At 41.8% G+C, this 23936-nt stretch overlaps 1 protein-coding gene and 1 long non-coding RNA gene across 4 annotated transcripts in view; both read left to right on the top strand.

Moving 5' to 3' along the window:
• The window catches only part of GRIP1 (glutamate receptor interacting protein 1), a 541298-nt gene that overhangs the window by 124783 nt on the left and 392579 nt on the right, over window positions 1-23936 (top strand). The window lies entirely within an intron of this gene.
• On the top strand, window positions 287-5019 carry LOC128326189 (uncharacterized). The gene is made up of 2 exons (XR_008307881.1): window positions 287-372; window positions 4595-5019. It is a non-coding gene; the product is annotated as an uncharacterized LOC128326189 (long non-coding RNA).

The following is a 23936-nucleotide window of genomic DNA, read 5'->3' as shown; positions in this document are numbered from 1 at the left end:
TGACTGGCCCTGAGCCATTTTTGGAAGGGTGGTATATCAATCAATCAATCAATCAGTCAGTCAATCAATCAAATATAAAATGATGACACAGAGCTTTTTAGAGCAGAACTCTGACAAATAAAACACTGTTAACTATATAAACCTCCCAACCATTAACCAAGCATAATGAACAATCACCTCCATTTCTCTCATGACTTCAGTTTGGGCTTGTGCATCACAATGATACAGTTTCCCAGGGCGATGTACAGTGTCATAATCCAAGTGAGGCAGATGCTCTAACCACCAAGCCAGCTGTCCTTACAGATGCTGGAAATTTTAGAGCCTCCTCAGAGATGTATGCTGTTTCTTCAGGGTAAACCATTTCCCAGAGAGGTAATGCATGAAAGATCTGCTAAAGGTCACTCGTGCTAGGAGTTTATTTTATTTTATATGTGTGTGTCAGAAGCTTAGCATACAGCCTCTCTGGGGAGGAAGTAATCTCAGGGTATAAATTGTCTTTTCCCAGGTCTTATACTTTTTGAGACAAGAACATCTCTGTTACAAAAAAAAAATGTTGTTGGCTTCAGATAAATGTCACAGTCCTAAAACTAGCAAGCATGGAATTAATGTGAAGTAGCCCTTTTGAATGTTTGCCAAGAAGTTATTAAAACTATCCTCTTTTATTTGGAAACTGGAGTGGAAATCGGTAAGGTATCACTGTAGCCCAGGATCTACCCACTTCAGTTCATATGACAACTGACTTGTAAATTGGTTCAAGAAAATGCAGTCAAAAAGCTAAAATCATATGGGTTGTCAATGGAATATCTTCTCCCTCTGGGCTATGATAACTCTAAGGTGATCTTTAAGCAGCATATTATTGATCTGGAACACCAAATGGCCTTAAGCCAGGCACCTAGCTTCACGAGACTTGGAGCTACCAAGTCCTTATAAAAACCAGCTAAATACCTGTTTGATCTGATATATCTAGCACACAGAAGAGCCCTGGCATTGGCTCGGCTGGATGTGCTGCCCTCTGTGGTACTAGAGGGTAGGTTTAGGAGAGTTCCCTATTTGGAGAGACTGTGTCCTTGTGGAAATGGAGATATTGAGACAGTAGGCCATGTGCTTCTGTATTGTTCCTTCTATTGTGAACTACGTTCAGTATATTTATGGTTGCTGACCAGGGAAATATATACATACAGCTCAAACAGTAACAAAAGGTAATCAGCTATTTGTAAACCTTATAGAGTCCAGCTATACAGATACACTCTTGCTTCAAATTCTAATGGCAATGAGACACAACTTAGCAACTGCATAAGTAATTTTGTCATTGCTATCAGATAAAAAAGATAGCTAACATAGAATTCATCTGTGAGGCCAGGGTAAATTGCTAGGAGGGTCACTATTAATTCATAGCGAGTGTCCCTGTAGAAACTACAGTATGGTAGCATATATGATGGTATCTCAATAGCACTTGACTTGCAAGGATAAAACCACTCTGTGTAAGGGACTTTTAAAATCCTGCCTTCAAACACAGCAGAAGGTAAAACGTCAAAGCATGCTAGTGTGAAGGCTCTACAGTATTTTGCTACTGTAAGCTTATCTAAGTAATTAGCAGGTTTCATATTCAATAGTTAGTTACCCACCATTAATTTCCTTGATATAATACTCCTATCGGATTGCCACGCTACATCACAAATTTTTTGGGAGAGTACCAGGCCAGCTTGATCAAGATTCATAGCCAACAGTGACTGTGGAGCAAACCCATAGGAAAACAATTTCCTTTTAAGTTCCATTTCCCAATTGGAAGCTAATTTATCTGCTAACATGAGTGTTAACAGTCCAGTAGGATTAAGGTTTATTTTGAGCCAAAATTTAAATATTAAAAGCCAGATTTTGGACTCAACATTTATCAGACCTGCCTCCATTCTCAAAGCTTCATTGGAGATGTCCCATGGTACTTGAAATAGCTTTCTAAGAAATTTAGATTGGATGGGTTCTGTGGCTTGGATGTTAGGATAAAGGCCGAGCTGTGCTCCATAGAGCAAATGAGCTAAAACCTTGGATTTGAAAAGTCTTATGGCTTTCAGAATAAAAAGTCCACCTCTAGAGTAGAAAAACGCCAAGATTTCCAATAATGACCTTTGAGCATTTTGAATGACACATTCTTGATGGATTTGACAGCTAGCGGTGGAATGAAATACAATTCTTAAGTACTTAGAACTGACCTGCTCGAGCTTATGTCTGCCAATAGACCAACGTAAGAGTATGGGGCACTTAGCAAACCTCATGATCTATGTTTTAGAGTAATTAATCTGCAAAGCATGATCTTTACAGTAAAAAGCGAGGGAATGAAGTGCTTTCTCAGGCCAATAGGAATCCATGATAGTATCACAGAGTCATCTGCATACAAAAGCACTGCTACAGGTTTAAAGGCTAGTAATGGAGAATGAAAGTCTGAATGAGTCAGAGAGGCAACCATATATAAAAATTAAATAATAATAGGATCAGAATACATCTTTGCTTCATGCCTCTGTTTGATGGCATGTCTTTAGAGATATAACCTGCCACATTGCACCTAACTTTCAAATAGGTGTTCTGATGGAATTTATATATTAACAAAAGTAAGCGACGATTGATTGAATCAAATTAGGATTTAAGAGCAACAAACATAGCATAAAGGGCTTTGAAATATGTATATATATTCACACACGCTATAGAATCAAGGCCTGAGACAGTGGTGAATAACCAGGCCTGAAACCAGCCTGTTCAGGTTCCCATTTTCCTTTTTTTGTAAATGGGGACAATGATAGCAATATTCCAGTCCTTTGGGATAGATGCCGATTGATTAATAAAAGTAAAATATGAGGCTAAAGCAGGGCCCCACCAATTGATATTATTTTTAATAAACACTGAGAGAATATGATCGTAGACTGGGGCTTTTCCTGGCTTCAGCTCTTTTACAATATTTGAAATCTTGTCTTGTTACTGGACCACTCAACAAGGTCATGGGTGGGGGCTGCTCCATGTGCCGAAAATGAAGGAGTCTCGCCTGTTGTGTCGTTTTAGAAAGCAATACAATTTATAAACAGAAGAGCAAAAGAAGTGTCAACATTCAAATACAACAAGAAGGTTTAAAAAGACCAAGTAAACAAAAAAAAAGTCTTCACCTGGCACATATCACACTTAACTGTTAGGCAGGCCTCTCATGGGAGAGTATTTCAGTAAACAAAATTAAAAAGTGGAGAGATGCAGGAGCGGGCTTCTGAAGGGAACCTTAATATTAATGCAGAACGTAGACCTTAAGGTACCCTAGTTCCAAGCTGTTTAGAGTTTTAATGGCCAATACTAGCACTTGAATTATGCCTTAAAACAGATGGCGAGCAGCTGCAGCTGTTTCAAGATTGGCAAACTGTCATATGTCTGGTTACAGTCAGTTACTGAGTTGCTGTATTTTGAACTAATTGCTGAACAGTCTTGAAGGGTAGCCCTGTATACCAAGAGAACAGACAGGATGTTACCAGAGCACGGATAATTGTGCCTGGTTATCTCTGTCTAGGAGAGGCCATAGTTGAAGTCCAGTCTTAGTTGGTGAAAGGATCTCTGTGCTATCGATGCCACTTGAGCATCTGAAGGCAGGACTGGATCCAATAGCACTTCCAAGTTGTGGATGTTATCCTTTGGTGATGGGTGTGTCTGTGTGTAACCCCATTCAGAGCAGGCTAAACACACCATCTCAGAGATCAGAAAGCAGTAAATTTTAAAAGTTAAAGGTTTTTAAAAGTAAAATATTAATTTTACTCTTGCTTGTGTATGGATTTTCTACTACAGTGCCAGACCTGCCTTTTAAATAGAATTCAGGGGTCTATTTCTAGAGAGGATCATATCAACAACCACTCAAAATATACAACAAAATATACTATCAAGGCAGTTTGATTTTATTTTGCTAGAAATTTTGTAATCTTTTTGTTTGAATTATGTGTTAAGATTGGGTGAGCATGTCACAGTATGCTTAATAATTATAATTACTAGAGTGATTTCCAGCCTAAACACTGTACAATAAAGTTGAAAACCAAAAGTCTTGGCTTTGCAGGCTTAGAGTCTAAAGAATCTGGTTTGCATCCTAAAACAGATTAAACAGCAGTCTGACAGGTGGCTCTATTTTGTCATGTACCTAAGTGTATTCCACACTTATTCAAAAGTCTACATGGTCTAAACACAGACAAATGAGTTCTGATGGGCCATTAGCATTTCCCCCCTGATCCTGGACCCTAGCCTATCATCATCATTTCAGCTAGGCAGGTTAGTGTTCACCCAGTAGAGGCTAAATATCACATGATTGGTGAAAAGCTTTTTAAAAAGTTGCTCAAACATAGTAACAAAAGCGAATTTAAAATAAGCAATTCTAATATAACTAATGGAACCTACTGCTTGCAAGTGCAAATGACCAGAATGCAATATCCAGTTTGTGGGTAAGATAACAAACGACCTATGTACACGTTTTCACAATCACAAGTCAGCAATTGTAACTAACAAAGAAACAAAACATGAACAACCAGTAGCCAAACATTTTCACATGGATGAGCACAAACTGACCTCTCAATTACTGCAATAGAGACGGCATTGGATGCTGCGGAATTGGAAGCAAGAGGGAGATTTTGGATCCATGCACAGAACATTATCCTCAGGAGGCCTCACTCTCCAGGACAGCACCTGACATCTCAGCAGCCGCTAGTCTTAGACTGCTGAACACGCTGTCACAGACGTCCTAGAACTGTTACTGCAGCTACTGTACCTTGCCTATAACATCAGAGCAGCTGAAGAAGGTGGAAGTTGAAATGTCTTGCCCATTATATTTCTGTTTTGTTAATCAACTACTCACACACACTTTGATCTAAAGAACCATGAGTCGTAGAAGAAAATATTGTTAGAGGCCCTGCATTTTCAGAAATTAAGGAGACTTAACAGGCAAGATAAGCTTAAAAGAATTTTGGGCAAAAATAATCAGATTTAAAATAAAGAAATAAGTGGGCACAAAACTGGGGGTGGATAGATTAACCTTTTTATTTGTTGTAATTTGATTTGTTTTATTGTAAACCACCCAGAGAATTAAGTTTTGGGCGATATACAAATATGTGTGTGTGTGTGAGAGAGAGAGAGAGACGGCTTCCTCTACCTCTGGAAGTGCCCCTTCCTAAAGTTCCACAATACTGCTTCACAGCTTCAGTCAAACCTTACACTTTAAATGTACCTTATTTATCTTATTTTTATTTATTATTTCTCTGTGTAAACTGCCCTGAGCTATTTTTGGTACGGCAGTATAGAAATTGCATGAATGAATGAATGAATGAATGCTGATCTTGGTTGCCCTGGATATGTTACAGGAACTGTTTCATCGGGTAAAACTCAAGTTTTTCTTGCTTCTTCTCTAGCTTTCTTCCACTCTTCTCTTTGGTAGCTCTTTCCTATCTTCCCTCTTCTAACTTTCCTCTCTCTCACCATCAGCTCCAGCAACAGTTCAGCTGCTTCTCCTGGTTACCTGGATAGCCTGCCCCGCTACTACCTTCTCCTAGGCATTTCATGTTAGGCTACATTACCTGCTCCTTTAACAGGATCCTTTAACAGTTGACCCAGTAGTCAACCCTGGAGGTCACCAGCATATGTACCACTGTTTTAAGGTCATTTACCTCTAGGAATGGATGTAGCTGATGTATCAGTTGAAGCTGATAAAAAGCTCTCCTGGCCACTTCCTCAACCTGAGAAACCAGGGAGAGCTTTGGGTCCAGGAGTACTCCCAAGCAACATACCTGATCTTTCAGGGGGAGTGTAACCCCACTGAGGACAAGCAGATCTTGGGTCCCAACCCCCATAGTCAGTATCTCCGCCTTATTTGGATTCAACTTCAGTTTGTTATCCCTCATCCAGCTCATTACTGCCTCCAGGCAAGCATTTAGGGAAGATATGCCATTTCCTGATGAGGTCGACATGGAGAAGTAGATCCGGGTATCATCAGCATATGGAGCCAAATATTGGAGCCATTGTGGTGTAGTGGTTAGAGTGTTGGACTTGGACCAGAGAGACCTGAGTTCAAATCCCCATTCAGCCATGAAACTCACTGGGTGACTCAGGGCCAGCCTCTTCTCTCTCAGCCTAACCTATCTCACAGGATTGTGAGGATAAACATAACCATGCACACTGGTCTGGGCTCCTTGGAGGAAGAGTGGGATAGAAATGCAAAATAATAATAATATTGATAACACCCTGTACCAAAACACCTGATCATCTCTCCCAGTGGTTTAATGTAGATGTTAAAGTGCGTTGGAGACTGTATGGAGCCTTGTGTAACTCCACACTTTCGTCCTCGCTTTTCAGAACAACAGTCTCCAAGTGACACCATCTGGAATTTAACAGAGAGATAGGAATGTAACCACTTTAAAGGATGGTATTGAAAGCTGCAGAGAGATCCAAAAGGATCAAATGAGTCACACTCCTTCTGTCGATAGCCAGTTGGAGATTGTTATTATTATATTATTAAATTTACATTTTATATCCCACTCTTCCTCCAAGGAGCCCAGGTCAGTGTATTACATACTTAAGTTTCTCCTCACAACAACCTTGTGAAGTAGGTTAGGCTGTGAGAGAAGTGACTGGCCCAGAGTCACCCAGCTAGTATCATGGCTGAATGGGGATTTGAACTCAGGTCTCCCTGGTCCTAGTCCAGTAATGTAACCACTACACTACGCTGACTCCATAAGGCTGATCATCCACGCTGATCATCCATCAAGCCGACCAAGGCAGTCTAAACCCCACAGCCCACACAAAAGCCATTTTGAAATGGGTCTAGATAATCTGCATCATCCAAAACTGCCCAGAGCTGAGAAGCCACTACCCGCTCAATCACCTTGCCCAACCATGGAAGGTTAGAAACAGGTCTGTAATTAGCTAACTCCAAGGGATACAATGCAACTTTCTTCAAAAGTAGTTTAATAATATCCTCTTTAAGACAAGGAGGCATCCTGCCCTCCCCCAGAGAAGCATTTTTAATATTTACCAGATCCTCTCTGATAATGATTTTCAGATGAGATAAGCCAAGTTGGGCAAGGGTCAAGAGAACAGGTTGTACGTTTCACAGTCCAAAGCAGCTTGTCCACTTCCTCAGGAGTCACAAACGGAAAATGATCCAATCTCATCTCATAAGAGGAGTTGCTGGACACCTCCATTGTAGACTCTGCAGTAGCTGTGGAATCCAGCTTGGCCTGAATACAAGAGATTTTATCAGCAAAAAAGTCATTGAAGATTTCACGAGGGACCAATGGTTCCAAGTTTAAATTCAAGGGGGAGGGGCTACATACTAGCCCCCTCACAACCCTAGACAACTTAGTTGGATGTGAATTTGCGGAAGCAATGCAGGCAGAAACTGCTTCTTTGCCGCCTGCGCTACCAGAGAATAGATCTTCAAATGTGCTCTGTGTTGTGCCCGATCAGGCTTGCACCAAGTCTTCCTCCACTTGCGCTCTAGCCATCTACCTTGCCGCTTCAGCTCTCGTAGTTCATCAGAATACCACGGGGCTGTCTTTAAAGCAAATCAGAGAAGACACTTAGGAGCGATTGTGCCTACTGCTCTCGTGAGTTTATTATTCCATGTTTGCACCAAAGCATCAACATAATCACTAGCAGAGCCAACCCTAAACCCTTCCAAGGCTTCTTGGAATCCTATTGGTTTCAATAACCTCCTTGGGCAGGCCAATCTAATAGGTCCTTCACCCCTGCAGATGTGCATCGAGGCTGTTATGCAAGGTTTCCAATACTCTAGCTACCTCTTTAGTTGACACCACTAGTTAAGTCAATTCAGAGCTTTCCCGAGGCCTTTCGTTTCCTCTCCACATTAGTATCCCTTCTTTTTGAAGCAATTCTGACCACACAGCCCAATATTTCTTTAAGTAACAATGATTTAGACCTTCCTCTGAAAACTCTCCATTACTTTTTGCATTCCATCTCATTAGTTTTCTGATTTCAAGGTCTTCTTCCCAAGACATGCACAAATCACCTCAATCTCAGCATTTCCCACATATTTTACATTGTCAGAGTCAGGATTGGAGAACTCTGTTTACTTTAAATCAGGCCTTCATAACAAAGCATTGGCATTCAAGCATTGCTTCCCTGACCAATGTATGATCTTAGTCAAACTGAGCTAACTGTTCTAGCCATTTGGCTAATTCATCTTCTGGCTGATATCAAATCTTACATTTGTGAAAACTCTGCAATGGCTGGGAATTGTAAGAGAGGTAAAATATGTTGATGGCTTTGAATTATATTCCTGTCTTCAAATTTTAATGCAGGTGGGTGCCAAGGCCAGATCGTTCTGCCTGTTTATGAAAATGGCATCTGACATCTGCTTACAGGTGAAACTCGGAAAATTAGAATATCGTACAAAAGTCCATTAATTTCAGTAATGCAAATTAAAAGGTGAAACTGATATATGAGACAGACACATTACATGCAAAGCGAGATAAGTCAAGCCTTAATTTGTTATAATTGTGATGATCATGGCGTACAGCTCATGAAAACCCCCAATCCACAATCTCAGAAAATTAGAATATTACATGGAACCAAGAAGACAAGGATTGAAGAACAGAACAATATCGGACCTCTGAAAAGTATAAGCATGCATATGTATTCAGTACTTGGTTTGGGCCCCTTTTGCAGCAATTACTGCCTCAATGCGGCGTGGCATGGATGCTATCAGCCTGTGGCACTGATGAGGTGTTATGGAAGACCAGGATGCTTCATTAGCGGCCTTCAGCAATTCTGCATTGTTTGGTCTCATGTCTCTCATCCTTCTCTTGGCAATGCCCCATAGATTCTCTATGGGGTCAGGTCAGGCGAGTTTGCTGGCCAATCAAGCACAGTACACTGTATACTTTTCAGAGGTCCGATATTGTTCTATTCTACAATCCTTGTCTTCTTGGTTCCATGTAATATTCTAATTTTCTGGGATTCTGGATTTGGGGTTTTCATGAGCTGGACGCCATGATCATCACAATTATAACAAATTAAGGCTTGACTTATCTCGCTTTGCATGTAATGCGTCTGTCTCATATATCAGTTTCACCTTTTAATTTGCATTACTGAAATTAATGGACTTTTGTATGATATTCTAATTTTCCGAGTTTCACCTGTATATCTCAGCTGATCCAGATCCACATTTGCTAGATACAGATGGAATTGATTGGGGTCTGAGCTGTTTTGTCACAAGCAGAAAATGGCAAAGAAAATGTCTTAGCTTTTGCAAGCCACACCTTGAATAAAGTAGAACACAAATATTCATAAAAAGTTATTCTCTGTAGTGACCTTCAGCAAATACTTCTGGCATTTTCTATTGGGCAGGTGTTTTATGCTAAGGAAAGATCATACCTCTTTCCAGTGGTTGCACAACCCAGCTGCTGATTCAAACTGTTCTAGCCAATCATCCCATTCTTGGTTATCTCCACTGTATGGTGTAGGATTAAATATTGGCCTGGGCATCCTGTTTGAGGAATGTACATCTATTCCCCACTTTGAGCATGCTGTCCCTTCTTCAACATTCATTTTGCTTTCTGTATAGCAACAGTTAGCAATAGTAAATCAAGACATGCTGTAGTAAAGTTTTACCTGTAGCCTTTTAGCCTGTACCTCATTTATTTATTTAATTATTTAGCTTGTTACAATAGCCCAAAATCACCACTACCACCAAATTGTAATGGGTCCTGGGTTCCCAGAAATGAAGGAGATCTAACAAGCAGGGTAAGTTTAACAGAATTTATTGGCAAAACTAAGAAGCAGATTTAGTAAAGAAATAAGTGGTTTCAAAAGTATGACATAAACAGTGACAGTTGTACATTAAAAAATGCTTGGTTTCCCTATCTCTGGAGGTGCCCCTTCCCACAGTCCCACAAAGCTCCCTTGCAACTTCAGTCAGGCCTAACACTTTAAATGCTGGTCTTAGTTGCCCTGAATCTGTTACAGGGACTGTTTCAACAGGTAATGCTCTCTCTTTCAAGTCTTTGTGTCTCTTTCTACTCAGTGAGGCAACTCATACAAGTGTGCAAAGCCGGGCTTAGGGAGCCCAACACCTTTTTTGCATGCTCATGTGAACCACTGTGATCGTGCTCGATCCTGGTGGCTACACGGCAGCAAACCCACCTAAGTAGCCTCCTAGTTAAATGAAGTTAAGGGAGCGAGCACTCCCTTAACCTCATTTAATTGACCGTGTGTCAGCATGGTGGGCACACTCGGGCCTGCACTCACGGGGTGAATTATTGGGGCTCCTGGGGCAGGGGGCCGTGCGGCAGTGCTTCCCTGCACCTGACCCCTGGAGCAGCTGGGTAAGCTGCGGGAGAGCTGCAGGAGAGCTGCTGCTCATCTAGGCGGGCGATCCGCCCACCCAGCGAAGGGTAAGTGATCTTCTGCGGGGAGGCTGAGTGAAACCTGCTCTCCCCACTGACCTCAGAGGAGTTCTTCTCACAGATTGTGAAAAAAGCTCCAGCTTGTTCTGTAGCCTTCTTCCACTCTTATCTTTGGTAGCTCTTTCCTATCTTCCCTCTTCTAATTTCTTTCTCACGCCAACAGCCCCGCACTAGTTAAACTGCTCTTCCTGGTTACCTAAATAATCTGCCCCACCCTTTACTACCTTTTCCTAGACATTGCATGCTAGGCTACAGTATTCATAAAAACAACAAATTCAACAACTCTAGCAAAGAATTGAAAGTCAACAAAACTATAGGGGAGGGTGAGATCAAATAAATCAGATCAAAGGATTGCCAAAACACAGATGCCTTTACTTGATAATAGAAGCCTAGAAAAGAATGTCTTCTGGGGTAAGACGTTTCACATAACAGAAGAGGTCTTTTCTCAGTTTCCTAGCAATTGTAACCCATTCACTGGTGGTAGCAAGCATGAATTGTCCCCTTTGCTAAGTAGGGTCCACCCTAGTTTGTGAGCACTGTAAGATAAATACCCTGAGGGGATGGGGCTGCTCTGGGAAGAGCATCTACAAGCTTTCATGCAGAAGGTCCCAAGTTCCTTCCTTGGCATCTCCAGGATAGGGCTGACGGATACTCCTGCCTGCAACCTTGGAGATGCCACTGCCAGTCTGTGTAGACAATAGTGAGCTAGATAGACTAATGGTCTGACTCAGGATAAGGCAGCTTCCTATGTCCATTCACTGCCCCTTGAATCCATTATAGTACATAAACTATTTAAGCTGTGTTGGCTGGCCATTTTTAATCAGTTTGATCAGTTGGGATGATAGATACCTTTCTGTCTGATTTAGATCTAGAAATTGTTATTTGTGCATCAGTAACCTTGATATTATAGTAATATGCATCCCATGCTGGACTGTGCTTTAACACTGCTTGAGACAACTAGTATAAAGTACAGGAACTTACCTCTTGGGAGTTCATTACATAGGAGCTCCAGGTCTGCTGCAGCTTTGCATCACGTGCCAGTTGTCTGCAATGAACAAAAATGAGTGTATAGTTGAGAAAATTGTCTGCTGTTCCCCTTTCCTCTTGTCAAACTATAACTTGATTGGATTTCTCATTTTACCTGGCAGTTATAAGGTAGTTTCCTACAGATTCTGTCTAGTTCCCAATCCTTAACTGCTTATTTGTCTGACACAATGGGAACCCATCTGGGGTGGAGTTTTCGAATGTAGCACATTATAGCTAGAAAGTATCAAACAGGATGAGGTGGTTTGGATACTCATTAATTTGGAATTAACATAAGACACTTTTCACATGATTGATACCCAGGACAAGGTGTGCCAACAAACATGCTAGAAGCATGTTCTTTAGAATGATAGTTGCTCACACTGATGACAAAGCTGTTGTTGGAAATCAGTGTTTAAAAAGAATGATTCATTATATGCTGCTAAGGACTTTATTTTACCAAGAAGAGTATGTGGCAGGCTATGTATTTCGTTTCTGTTTAATTCTTCTGCTTCTTGGACTACTGTCGTCCAAATTACCCCATTCTAAATTACCCCATTCTTCTAAATACATTGAGAAGTGAGCCAGGCAACTCAATGACTTCATCGCTTACATATCCTCATACTCAGCAATAACTGAGAATTGCTATAGAAGCTGAACTCTGATAATATTCATTAAAATTTCATTCCAGGATTGAGCAACTTACAAATGTCAGCAAATGAAGTGATTAAGACATATTCATAATTAAGAAGACAAAGTATATTCACCTTCATCGAGAGATTAGGTGCCAAATTTAGTGGTGTCAGCCATTCTAGATGGCTGGTGATTATACCATGAACTGAAGGACTAGAGGTAGTTTGTGAACTTGAGGTAGTAAGTAAGGTGAACTTGGTCATGTGCTTTTCTGTAGCACCCCATAGGAGCGGAAACAATGATTTATAATTTCTGAACTCCCTTCTTCAGCTTTGGGAACTGAAGCATATAATGGATATGGCTTCGTATCCAAATGACTTTTAGGTATAATATTCACTCCTCCAAGATCTCACTGGAAATGTCCTAGATGTTTCCTTAGAAGTTTTCATTCTTTAGCAATTATAGAGGCAAAGTTCCTCTAGATATCTAAAGCCTAAAAAGATGGATTCTCATCTTCTCATTTGAATCCGGGCAATGAGTTTACAATGAGCCTCCCAAAATGGCCTTGCTATTTGCAAATTGGTAGACATTCCTAGCACAGTACAATTGTACCTTGAGTTTGAGATTCCAGATTAGGAAATTAAATTTTAAAAATTAAGATTTTTTTTAAAAAGCATCTTATTGGTCACTGATGCTGTGAAGGAACAGCACAGGCACCCTCTCCCCCTTCAAATACCTAAAATAACCTGTGACATGAGTATTCTGGGTCAAAGTTTATAAACATGGCTACTTGATGTGTGTGATGGTTCCCCTTCAAAAAGGGCTGTCGAAATTGTGCAAATGGGACATGCACACATTCAGGCTTGCATATGGAACGTTGGTGTCATATGTTAAATGAGCTAGGTCCAGCTAGTTACCTAAAGAACCACCTTCTCCGGTAAATTGACCCCCTCCCCCCATATACTCTGCTAATCATCTAAGGCTTTGCTTCAGTTGATTCTGCTGCCTGAGGTGCAAGAGACATTAACTAGGAGCAGGGCCTTTTGCTGATGGTGCCAACCATGTGAAATGTCCTTACTCTGGGAGTTAGATCATGTTGTAGTCCCTACATCATACAACTTTAGGTACAAAGCAAAAAGGCTGGCTTTTCCGGACAGCTGCTGCTGTTGTAAAGATGTTTTAACCATGGCTTTGGTTTTCTTAATCTTGAGATGTCTTTGTGTGTTAGCTGCTGTTTTTGTCATTGTATTAGTTTAAATTTATTGTTTTATTGATATGTTAACCACTGTGTTTAGATAACTGAAAAGTGGGATACAAGCCCTTTAAAATAAATACATGTAACTGTAGGTATATGGTGGCAGGGAGGATTGCCTGTACCATTCTCCCTCCTCACTTTCTTCTTGCAATACAATATTTAATACTGGTGCTGAAATAAGTGAATTTCATAGGTGAGCAGACTCTCCTGCAGTGAAACCCAACGCCAGTCACCATACCACACTTATTTGCTACTTTTTGTCAGTGTGCATTGGGAAACGGATGCTTCTTCGGGAAAATTGCATGTTCACCCATTATATATGAGTCTTCATGGAAAGTTCTACTTTATTTTTTTTGAAGGTATGAATGACACACACATGTATATACTGCAGCCTTTAAAATATATAAATTTGGTGGACCAGAACATGTCTTGATTACCATTCACATGTATGTTATAGGTACTACATAATAAAACTAATAATGCAACTGCATTTTTAACCTTTGTAGTAGTTTCCTTCTTACTTTCTTACAAAAATTCATGAAGGAGATGGTCACTAAATGTTGTTTTCCCATAACCATGGAAATGTCTGATGTCTGAATGCGTGCAACCATGGCCTTTCAACCAAATTACAAGGTACAGTTTACTTCCCAAACCGGAATTTGAATCTGGAATTACTCCTCAGTTTCACCACTCTAAATCTCTATTGGAAAGGGTCGTTGTGTTGTCTGCATGCATCTGCTGCTGTAACTCCAATTGCAGGCACAAGTGGTGGCCGCGGCCAGTGAGAGGCTGGCTTGGAGCATACCAACAGCGGTTACACTCTCGGGCTTAGCAACACTCCATGGTGTGTTCCCTGCCTGAATGCCATGATCCTCCCCACACACTTCCTACTTCCTCTGCCTGGCAACAGGCATACTGGGCCCTGCTGCTCTTATAATTAAAGGCCAGCAGCACTACCAGGGAGCACTGCTTGAAGTCTGCAGTCCTTGCAGCAGTAGTGGTGTTAGGTCTATGATGGACACACTGGGCCTGTAGAAAAGAAACCCCTTCCCACCCCCTTACAATCACAACTGTATCACAAAAGCATGTAGATACAAGCCCTGGGAGCAAAGGGCTGCTGTTGCTGGCAGCACACAGCTCCTCATATTTTTTTTCAATAAATCTTTACCCTTTTGTGCATTCCTTTCTTGTGCATGGCAGGGAGAAGGGTACCCAAAGGTGTAATCTACTTTGTTTGACTACCCGTCTTTCCCTGTAACTGGTGGCCACTTCCTTCTCCATGCACTGCAACACCATCTGCACTGTGCTCACCACTGCATGGATGGATGCGCTTCCCTCCATTGCCAAGCACGTCTTCCTTGGGCAAGGTGCTGGCAGGGCATAGGAGTAAAGGTGCTGGTAGTGGGGGTGGGTTGTGAAGCAAGGTGCTGGTGGTGGTGGGGCATAAAAGGTTATCATTTCCATGTTGGGAAAGGGTTAACTTTTCATTTCACAGTCAGTAATCACACCCCCTCTGAGCTCCTAGCCAATTGCGAGCAAATCCCTGGAGCTGGGAAGCTATGCCCACATCCTGGCGATGGGATGGCTATACAAGTGGGCAGCCCGGAGGACTTGGAAGAAGGAGGGAAAACTCTAACCTGGCTCTCGAGGTTCCCAAACCAGGGATGGGAGATTGTCTGTGATGTGATTCCTGGTTTCTAATTTTAACTGCAAATTGCAGTTCTTTAAGCCAGTTCCTGTGATGTCTGAATGTGGCCGGGGAGAGAGAGAGCGCATGCGCGCACTTGGGCACTGAAGCAATTTGAAAAATTGTTGGCAAAGTCATGGTGTATGACGATCATTAACACAAAGATATTAAACTTTGTTCCAAACTTTCCCATAACCTTTTTTCAATTATAGGTGCATTTTTTGCCATGATATCATTTCATTCTTCAGCATCTCATGTATTACAGATTTTAGTGCAGTCATGGTCAATGAAATGGCCAGTGTAGTCAATTGCAATTCAACAGTGAGAGCAGGAGAGACAAACTGAATAACTCATCCTGGCCTCTTGCTTTCTTTGCTGGCAGAGATGCTGAGAACACTGTGGCAGCAATGTATTTAACCTCGGGCTGATGGTCATGTGACTTGTCATCACTGACAAAATGCGACTTGGCAATCAGCTACTGACATTTGTGCTGAGTTTGTCATCTACTGCATTTCACCATTAAGCAGATCCAGCAAACCAAAAGCTAGAATTTTATTTTTATTGTATAGAGATGATGATATAAAGGAGATGTGAACAAAGTGCTCATCTTGTGACAAGTTGAATATATTGTCCATATTGTAGAGGTAAGATTCTTGGTTAATTTGAGGATAAGCTTTAGGTCTTTGTGAAACTCAACAGATCAAGATGGTAAAATCTCAGTCAGATAAGGATGGGCTGATCTCTATAACATTTTTTTATTTCTCAGTACTATCAACCACAACTTAGTGAACCTGTGATAGGCCTCATAAAGTATGAGCTCAGTTTAAATTAATTACATCAATGCTTTAAATTGGGATTGTTTTAAAATACCTTGTGGTTTGGAGATTGAAACAAATTTTCAGTATTTAGAATCATGGTCTCAAGACTTTTTGCAGGCTGGTTCTGAAATTATTTCCCCTAAGAAATGAGGAGACTAGAGACACTTGGCTTCGGAAAACTGTAGAACGATTCACTTTCCAGTATAGTGTTAAAGCTTCGTGACCCTTTCAGGTGTGCATGAATCCTTGGTTTACTGGTCATTTCCTCCTTACTTCCTTACAGATCTTCATGAGGTTATTGGCGGGGAGGAGGGATAGTGAAATCAGCTCATGGGCATCTGCGTGGGGGTAAAACCAGCAGTGACCATCACCACCACAGAGCTACTGTAGCTGCTGCGGGGGGGAGGCAGTAGTTGCCCCCCCCCGCAGTGCCCTGGATGCCTATTCACCACCACCATGATCTCCTCCTTCTTGCTGCCCCCATCTCCAGCTCTCATGGTGCTGGCAGCAAACTAAGCAGTGTGCCTGGCGTGTGAAATGTCAGCAGGGAAGTGGCTCATGTGCATCTGCTGCCATTTCCCAGCTGGCTTTTCACAAGGTGTGTTGTTTAGTTCCTCTGCTGCCAGTGCTGCAATGGCCAGCAACAGAGCCCCATTGAATTCAACTGCCCTTCACCGGACAAGAAGTGCTTCCCTGTCCTTCACTGCTTGTCCACAGGACAGTCTTTGTTGACAAAGCAGATGTTTTCGGCATTCTTCTGTACAGTGTGCTTGAAAAACCCCTTGCAGCCTTCACAAGAATGGACACCATAGTGTTAGCATGAGGTTTTGTCCCCACACACAGCACAGTGCCCCTCATTGGATCGAGGGCTGTGTGATTTGATGGAGAGAGTGGATTAAAACAGTGCTGTCCAGAACTAGAGAGGCCTGACTGAGTAGCAGACAAGCAAAACTTCCTAAAGGGGCCATTTGTGAGCACAATAAGACATCTCCATCCACCAAGTGCTGGTGGTGGGCAATAGTTTTCATCTTCAAGGGACTCTTGGGGTGGGGACCCCAGATCTGTGAGCTGAGGGACCAAAGGAGAAGTGGAAAGGCTGGGTAGAGTTACATTTTGGAGGTGCTGCTGTCTCCACCACCACCCACAATCACTTGCCTTTGTATGTCCAATTGGGAAAATAAACCTCAAAGGAGTTCTTCCAAGATGGCCCCTGAGAAGTCTGGAGGCTTGATGTGCAAGGGGAAGGGGCGGAACATGGACTGCCTTATTCATCCTAGCCACTCAAGGACATGTCTCATCCAGCTGACTGCTGAAGTAGCCAGGGTAACAGCCATACACTTGGAAATGCTCAAGCTTGAAGGAAGCTGCAGTGACATTTGCAGCTGGCATTTGGTAGAGGAAAGCATTCATTCATTCATTCATTCATTCATTCATTCATTCAAATTCCACAGTATAATTGTTTATGAAGGTGCTGAAGCTGGGAAGTGCTCTCTGCATTAACCAGGTCCATGGTGGATTTGCCAGGCTAAGGGGTCAAGAGGTCTACTGGGTAGTGCTCACAGAATCTTCAGCTCTGAAGGTCCCATATCAGGTTTGGATATAGGATGTGCCTGCCGCTCAGTCACCATCTACCAGTTCAACGCCTTCTACCTTCTCTCTCTGCAGGCAAGCTGACAGCAGGATCCAGGGTGTGTCCTTCTGAGCCCTGGCCTCCCACCACCTGACTTTCATGGGCAGCAGCCAGACTTTCACAGCTGCTAGGACTCACTGATGGTGGCTGTCACATTTCCTCCCACTCACCCCACACACCCATGTCCCAGTCTAGTGTTCTGTGAGCCGTTGACAGCAATTATAACTTCCTTTAAGAGAGCAAGTTCAGATGATACCTTCAGACCAATCTGGCCATTGCAAGGAGCCCCCAGCATACCAGCCCTGCCTCCACTGGTCCTCACATGTCCAGCTTGAGACAGAATGTGAGCATCCAATCTATGTGCTTTGGATTTTACATGCATTCAGTGTATGCACACATTCCATCCTCACATGGATATGCTCAAATGGTGGATGTGGACTGAGGTATGGGAGCTACACATGATGGATTGGATTGACTCAAAGACTATAATCTGAACTGATTTCTTCAGAGTAAAATTTTTCTGTCAGAAAATGGTGGCAGAAAATACTCTAATGGTTATTGGTTTTACATTACATTCATACCACTTTCCCCCAAGGTCCAAGTGTTGCACAGATAGAACCACATATTGCCACTTTATTGGGGAAAAGCAACTTTTCATGGAAAGTGCAATTTTAACCAGCAAAACTTTCTAAAGTATACAATAGCCTATATGAAAGCACAATGATTACTAGTAATATAAGCTTGCATGTCTTGATGCTAATGAGTGTATCTCGCTATGTGAAGGAATATTAGGGGGATGCAGGTGTGTCTCAGTTTTGTTTTGTTTTTAAAGAGAACTCTTGTGGTGTTGGGTGCTGCAAACATTTTTAAAAGATGTGCCATAAAGCTCCTCTGCACATCCTATTTTTATTTTTCTGTATTGGGGTTAATATGTTACTATTAATATTTTTTTTTAATTTGTGTTTTTGAAGTCAATATGTTTTCCTTTATACAGTTTCTGTACCTCCAGCATCCTTATTACCACTACACAAAAGTTCATTTACCTAATTCTGTCTGTTATATCGGCTCAGACTCATTTACAGCGTTTTGTGAAATATCTTGGCCTTTACACATTTCATATCCTATATTTGAGCTAGGCAGTGATTCCTGGCATCTCTTAATCAAATCAACTGACTTTCATGTCTAAGGTTACTTTCCCCCTTGCATGGATGCATGCAAAAGCCTCCTGGACTTCTAACCCAGCCTATGATTTTGTCTGCTCAGGTCTCATCTTCCATGATTGCTCTGGGCAAACAGAACTCCAGTCTCGTTAAGAAATTATTGTATTTGTAATCTTTATCTCAATTCTGTCTGTAAAGCTGAGGCAGTTTTCAGCTTTCTTTTATGCCAAGTATGAACTAAATGCCTCTGGGTCCTATGTGATCATTTAGAGGAATAGAAAGTGGTACTACATTACAAGAAAATAATGACCAACAATACAAAGCCAGGATCCAGCAACCTGAGTGATCTGTACATGCAATACGATGTGCTTTCATTTATGTGCAGTATTAGCAGTGGCATTTTCAGTAGCAGCCCCTCACACTTCATGGGATGGTCTCCAGATGCCCCCAGTCTCTTTGGTGTTTTTTTTTTTGAGGGGGCGGGTTTAAGGCCTTGCAGGGAGGCTTTGTCAGAAGGGGGAAGCTGAAATGGTCCCATGTGTGCAGAGCACTTTGGAGCCTAGCTACTATACAACATTCTGGAAAAGGGGAAGGCAGCATTATAAATTTCAGTCAAAGATTTCTGTCCCCCCGCCCCCCGGTGCCCTGTTCATCTATATTTATATGCTTTGTTTCTCTGCTTTAATTCCAGCTGACAGGCCAAAGACGCAAGTGAATCTTTTCAAGTAGACATTAAAGCGGCTTTGTGGATTTGAGTAATTCCACTTGTGGTCCACTTGCCTTTGCTTTACAACATCCAGATTTTTAAAGTGCGCTTTGTAAAGCATTGTGCTGCAGCAAGAATGGGGGTGGTGGACAATTGCACTGCACCTGGAATTCCTTCACAAATCTGATGTAGCCCCAAACCACAAGATGCTCTCCTGGCAGGGAAGATCCAGATGCCCCATGAATACAGTGATTTATTATACTTAACACAGGAGAGTTCTTTTTCTGTTGATGGATATACTGCGTAGATCAGGGCTGCACAGCTTCAGCCCTCGAGCTGTAGTTGGGCTACAATTCCTATCTTCCCCAGCCACACTGGCCAATTGCCAGGGATGATGGGAGCTGTAATCCAATATCGGCAGGAGGGCCAAAATTGTGCACCCCTGGTGTAGATGATGAAAGAGAGAGCATCTTGTGGCCTCTGGGCTACATCTGATTTGTGAAGGAATTCCATGTCTCTTCACCCAGCAAACTCCAAATAAAACAGAGCAGTCCAGACAGTTGGCAACTATCAGCATGGCTTACTAGTCAAGCCTGTCATCTTACAAACTAAGCATTGGTTTGTTCCCCAACACACACATGCAGCAAACACATGTTCCAGACACACATACGTGCACCAAACAGCACCACAGACACTCTAAACAGCCCCTTCAAACACATATTCCCCTTTCCTCTTTGTTATCTGACTGAGCATTGAGTGGGTATAAGCCTCTTCAGGGGCATAGCTAGTGGAGAGGGGGCCCGTGTTCATCCTTCTCGGTGGCGGCCCCCCAGATTGAGGGAGATAATGAAAAAAATAGGGAGGGGTGGAGCTGGAGGGCCCTCAGGAGCTGGGGGCCCATGCTCTTTGAACCCTTTCGCTCAATTATAGCTACACCCCTGAGCCTCTTTATGCCTCAGGAGGAAAAGCAGCAGTGGTAGGCCCAGACCTGTAATCAGTCTAAAAATAAATTTGTGGGGGGGGGCACGTTGCAGAAGTCAGGGGAGGCAGGTTATAATATGTTCAGTGAAAACAGTCAGTGAGGTTGGAGAGGAAAGATAATTTTTTCGTGTGGCACGTACACACCATGCCACCAGCTGACTATGGGCCTGGGTAGGCCCTGGCTGTTCTTTCCCCAGTCCTGGCTGGTGCTTTCTGCAAAATCCTTAGAGAGGAGAGAAACTTTCTTTCCTTTCCTTCTCAGTCTCCATTAGCTTGTAGAAGTCTTTTCAACAACGCTGTAAAGCAGGTCACTATTACTGTACCCAACTGGAGATAGGGTAGGGGGTTGAGCAAAAGTGGCCTGTCTGATATCACCTTATGAATTCAGTCCCACTGGATTTCTGCTTCACAGCTCAGTCTTTTAGCCAATATGATACAGCATCCATACACACAAACAAACAAACAAACAACCCAACAACGCTTTTCAACCTTCCTTGTTTTCTTTGGAAACAAGAGGTTTGCTCCATATATTCCCTTTTTTACTGGCTAGGAATTGGGAATGAGAATTTGTTGTCTCTCCAAGATTACTCAGGTCATCTTCTATAGTTGAGAATTATTATAATGCTACTTTAGCATTTGTGATGCTACTTCAGACTTCCAGTTCTGTAGCATGTACCTGCCTCCTCCTTTAATTTTCTAAATGCACTTGCAAACAGTTACTGCTGTTGTAAATATATAATTAGTACCAATAACAATAGTACAGGAATTGACTTGGGAGGTTTGCATATGGAAAATATTCTTCTTATGGAGCTTAAATAGATTAGTTTTTCAACCAATCATCTTCAGTTCCCCCTTGAAACTGAAACACTGTCATCTTCGTCATTTATTTATTCATGAATGAACTTCTGACTGCTGTATTGTTCCTTGAGTTTCTTTATACCATTAGCTTAAAAATTTTATAAGCAATATTGCATGTGATTAGATGAAAACAAAGCAGGTTTTCCTGCTGTATCAGGAAAAGCAGAGCTTGACCTGAGAAATAGTTTCATCTGCCAGTGTTGGAATGCTATTGAACGTTAGTTTATTTTTCATCTGGTTTTTTAGGTTAAAACTATTTGAGGGGGCAGCCATGTTTGTTCCTCATATGTGGATGATGGGTGGAATCTCACTTTTAAATCAAAAGGTGAGCAACAAGCACCTCCTCTTTCCCACCTTCCCTTCTCACCTTCCCTCCATGGGCTGAGAGTAAAGTGATTGAAGCGTGCCAGGCTGGGGATAAAATTATCTGAAGCAACAGAGCACAATGGGGTAGAAAAGAGGAAGGTTCAGCAGCTCCTCTTACTTTTTGTTGTTGTACTGGTAAGCTTATTCTAATGAATGGATTTCCCCCCCTTTAAAAAAGTGTTGAGATTTTTCTAGCACATATTTCATAAGGGCATGAACTTGCGTACCTTACTGAATGTAGACATTCCACTGGAAACTCATCACTTAGCTGTAGTAGGATTAGAGATATGGGTTTCCAGAAAATATTCTACTAACCAAAAGTAATGGGCACTAAATCAAACAGTATTTTGATAATGAAAATTTAATAGTTTCAACTTAAAACTAATAGCGTGACCTATAAGAAAATATAGCAGAATGAGTTCATCATATTTCTACTTCCCTACCATCTCCAGTTCTAAAACATAGTTTTATTTAAGAAGTGTAAAGAAAATGGAGTCAATTTGACATGCACCCTTTCTGCTTTCAACTATTCAGTGACTACTGCTCCTGGACAATGTTTCTACCTTTCCTTTCTTCTTTTGCATCTAAAGATAACTTAAAAAATATATATGTATGCATAGATATCTCTAAGATGTCTTGCTAATTTGAATTTAAGCCTCTGTGATGCACTTAATATGTGACTCATAATTTTCTCTCTTCTCCCAAAAGATCTCTTAATTTGCCTTGTAATAAAACACATGACCGTACATAAATAATTGATGCATACATTTAAATATAACTTAAATTTTTAGCCTAATCTCCATATACTTTATTAGAGCATAGCAAAACTTTCCTGAAAACAGATGGTACCTCCTCCACTACAAAAAGTGACAGTAACATTTGCATTCCTTAATATGTTTGCTGTAAAAATTGCAAGCACCATCATTTCCATTCATTCTATTACAGAATTACCAAATTGAGAAGGGAGAAAGGAAAGACAGCAACAGATGAAGGCACCTAAAAACCTGTAGGGTGAGGGTAGATATTTTTTAATAAATTGATTTTATTCAACCTGTCTTATTTATACTAGTCCTCTGAGGAAAGGGGAAGAAGGACAACAGATGCTATACTGATTATGACTTTAAACTCTTGTTACAGTAATTCATAAGACTGAACAGGATATTCTCTGGAAAACATTTTTAGTGTGAAAAAGGGACTACTACTTATAATACCTCTTTTCAACAAAAGTTCTCAAAGCAGTTTACATAGAAACATAAATAAATAAAATGGTTCTCTGTCCCCAAAGGGCTCACAATCTAAAAAGAAACATAAGGTAGACACCAGCAACAGCCACTGGAAGGATACTATGCTGGAGTTATTATTATGAGTTGAAAAGGGACTCAGTGTGACTGTCTGAAGTGTTTCCTGAAAGCTTGCTTTTCCATGCCTGTTACCTTTTCAGTGGTATTGAAAGGCCAAATTGACTGCTACTTGGGCACAATTTTTTTGCTTTAAAATTGACTCCCTTCTTGCTAATAACACTGACATTACATAGCAATGCAAACCAGTTTTGACAATGTGACAAAATTACAGAGAACAAACTAAGCTAATTCAGAGTGAGGGCATTGTTTATTCAAGCATCAAATACTAGCTGCCACCATCACATAGAGGCAAAGGGCAGGTGGCTCCTGCTTTGTCTCTTGTCACAAGCTTGACCTCCAACTGTGGCCAGGACTCTGAACAGAGGGAGAGAAGCCAACCAGGCCAGGAAGACCAGTGACACAAGCTGGACTCAGACCCCAACACTGAGGCAGATCCCCAAACTGGGACTCCCAGAAGCAGGACCTCTTGAGTCCCATTTCTTTGAGGGACTGACCTCCCGCCGCACCAGGAACCTTGCATTCTCCAGTGTCCACTCACTAACACACCAAATGAATGGGAATTGACAGACTGGTGAGTGCTAAGCTTGAGACCCAAGAGTTGCCCCTTTAAGACTCTGCACTCCATTCCAAGGAGGTAGACCCTAGGAGAGGTAATCAGGCCCAGTGGGGATATAAGAGCTCCATTAGAGCGTGGGCTCTGGCAAAACAAGTTGTCTGCTCCCTGGAATTTATCTAGGGTTCTGAAGGACCTGTCCCAAACTACCTTTGTTCTCTGACTGAGTTCTTAATATTTGCTTGGAAATGCAATTCCTGTCTATTTGTTCTTTGCTCTCATCATCAGCTCCAGATTGCATATCAGACCTGCTTCAACCAGCCTCCTTCCCCCCCATCTCACAGGCTCAGCCTCCTCAAGATTGGGCAGTGCTTCTGTTCAATTCTCCAAGAGGCTATGATGGCTAGGAGCAGCAGTTGTTTCTGCTTGCCCTTTCTTCTGTGGGATGATGATGGTTGCTGCTTCTAGCTGCCATTGCCAC

This window comes from Hemicordylus capensis, chromosome 5 (genome assembly GCF_027244095.1).
Source record: "Hemicordylus capensis ecotype Gifberg chromosome 5, rHemCap1.1.pri, whole genome shotgun sequence".
Classification (NCBI taxonomy): Eukaryota; Metazoa; Chordata; class Lepidosauria; order Squamata; family Cordylidae; genus Hemicordylus; species Hemicordylus capensis.
Note: the sequence above shows the minus strand (reverse complement) of the source record. Positions and strands in the feature narration are given on the sequence as shown.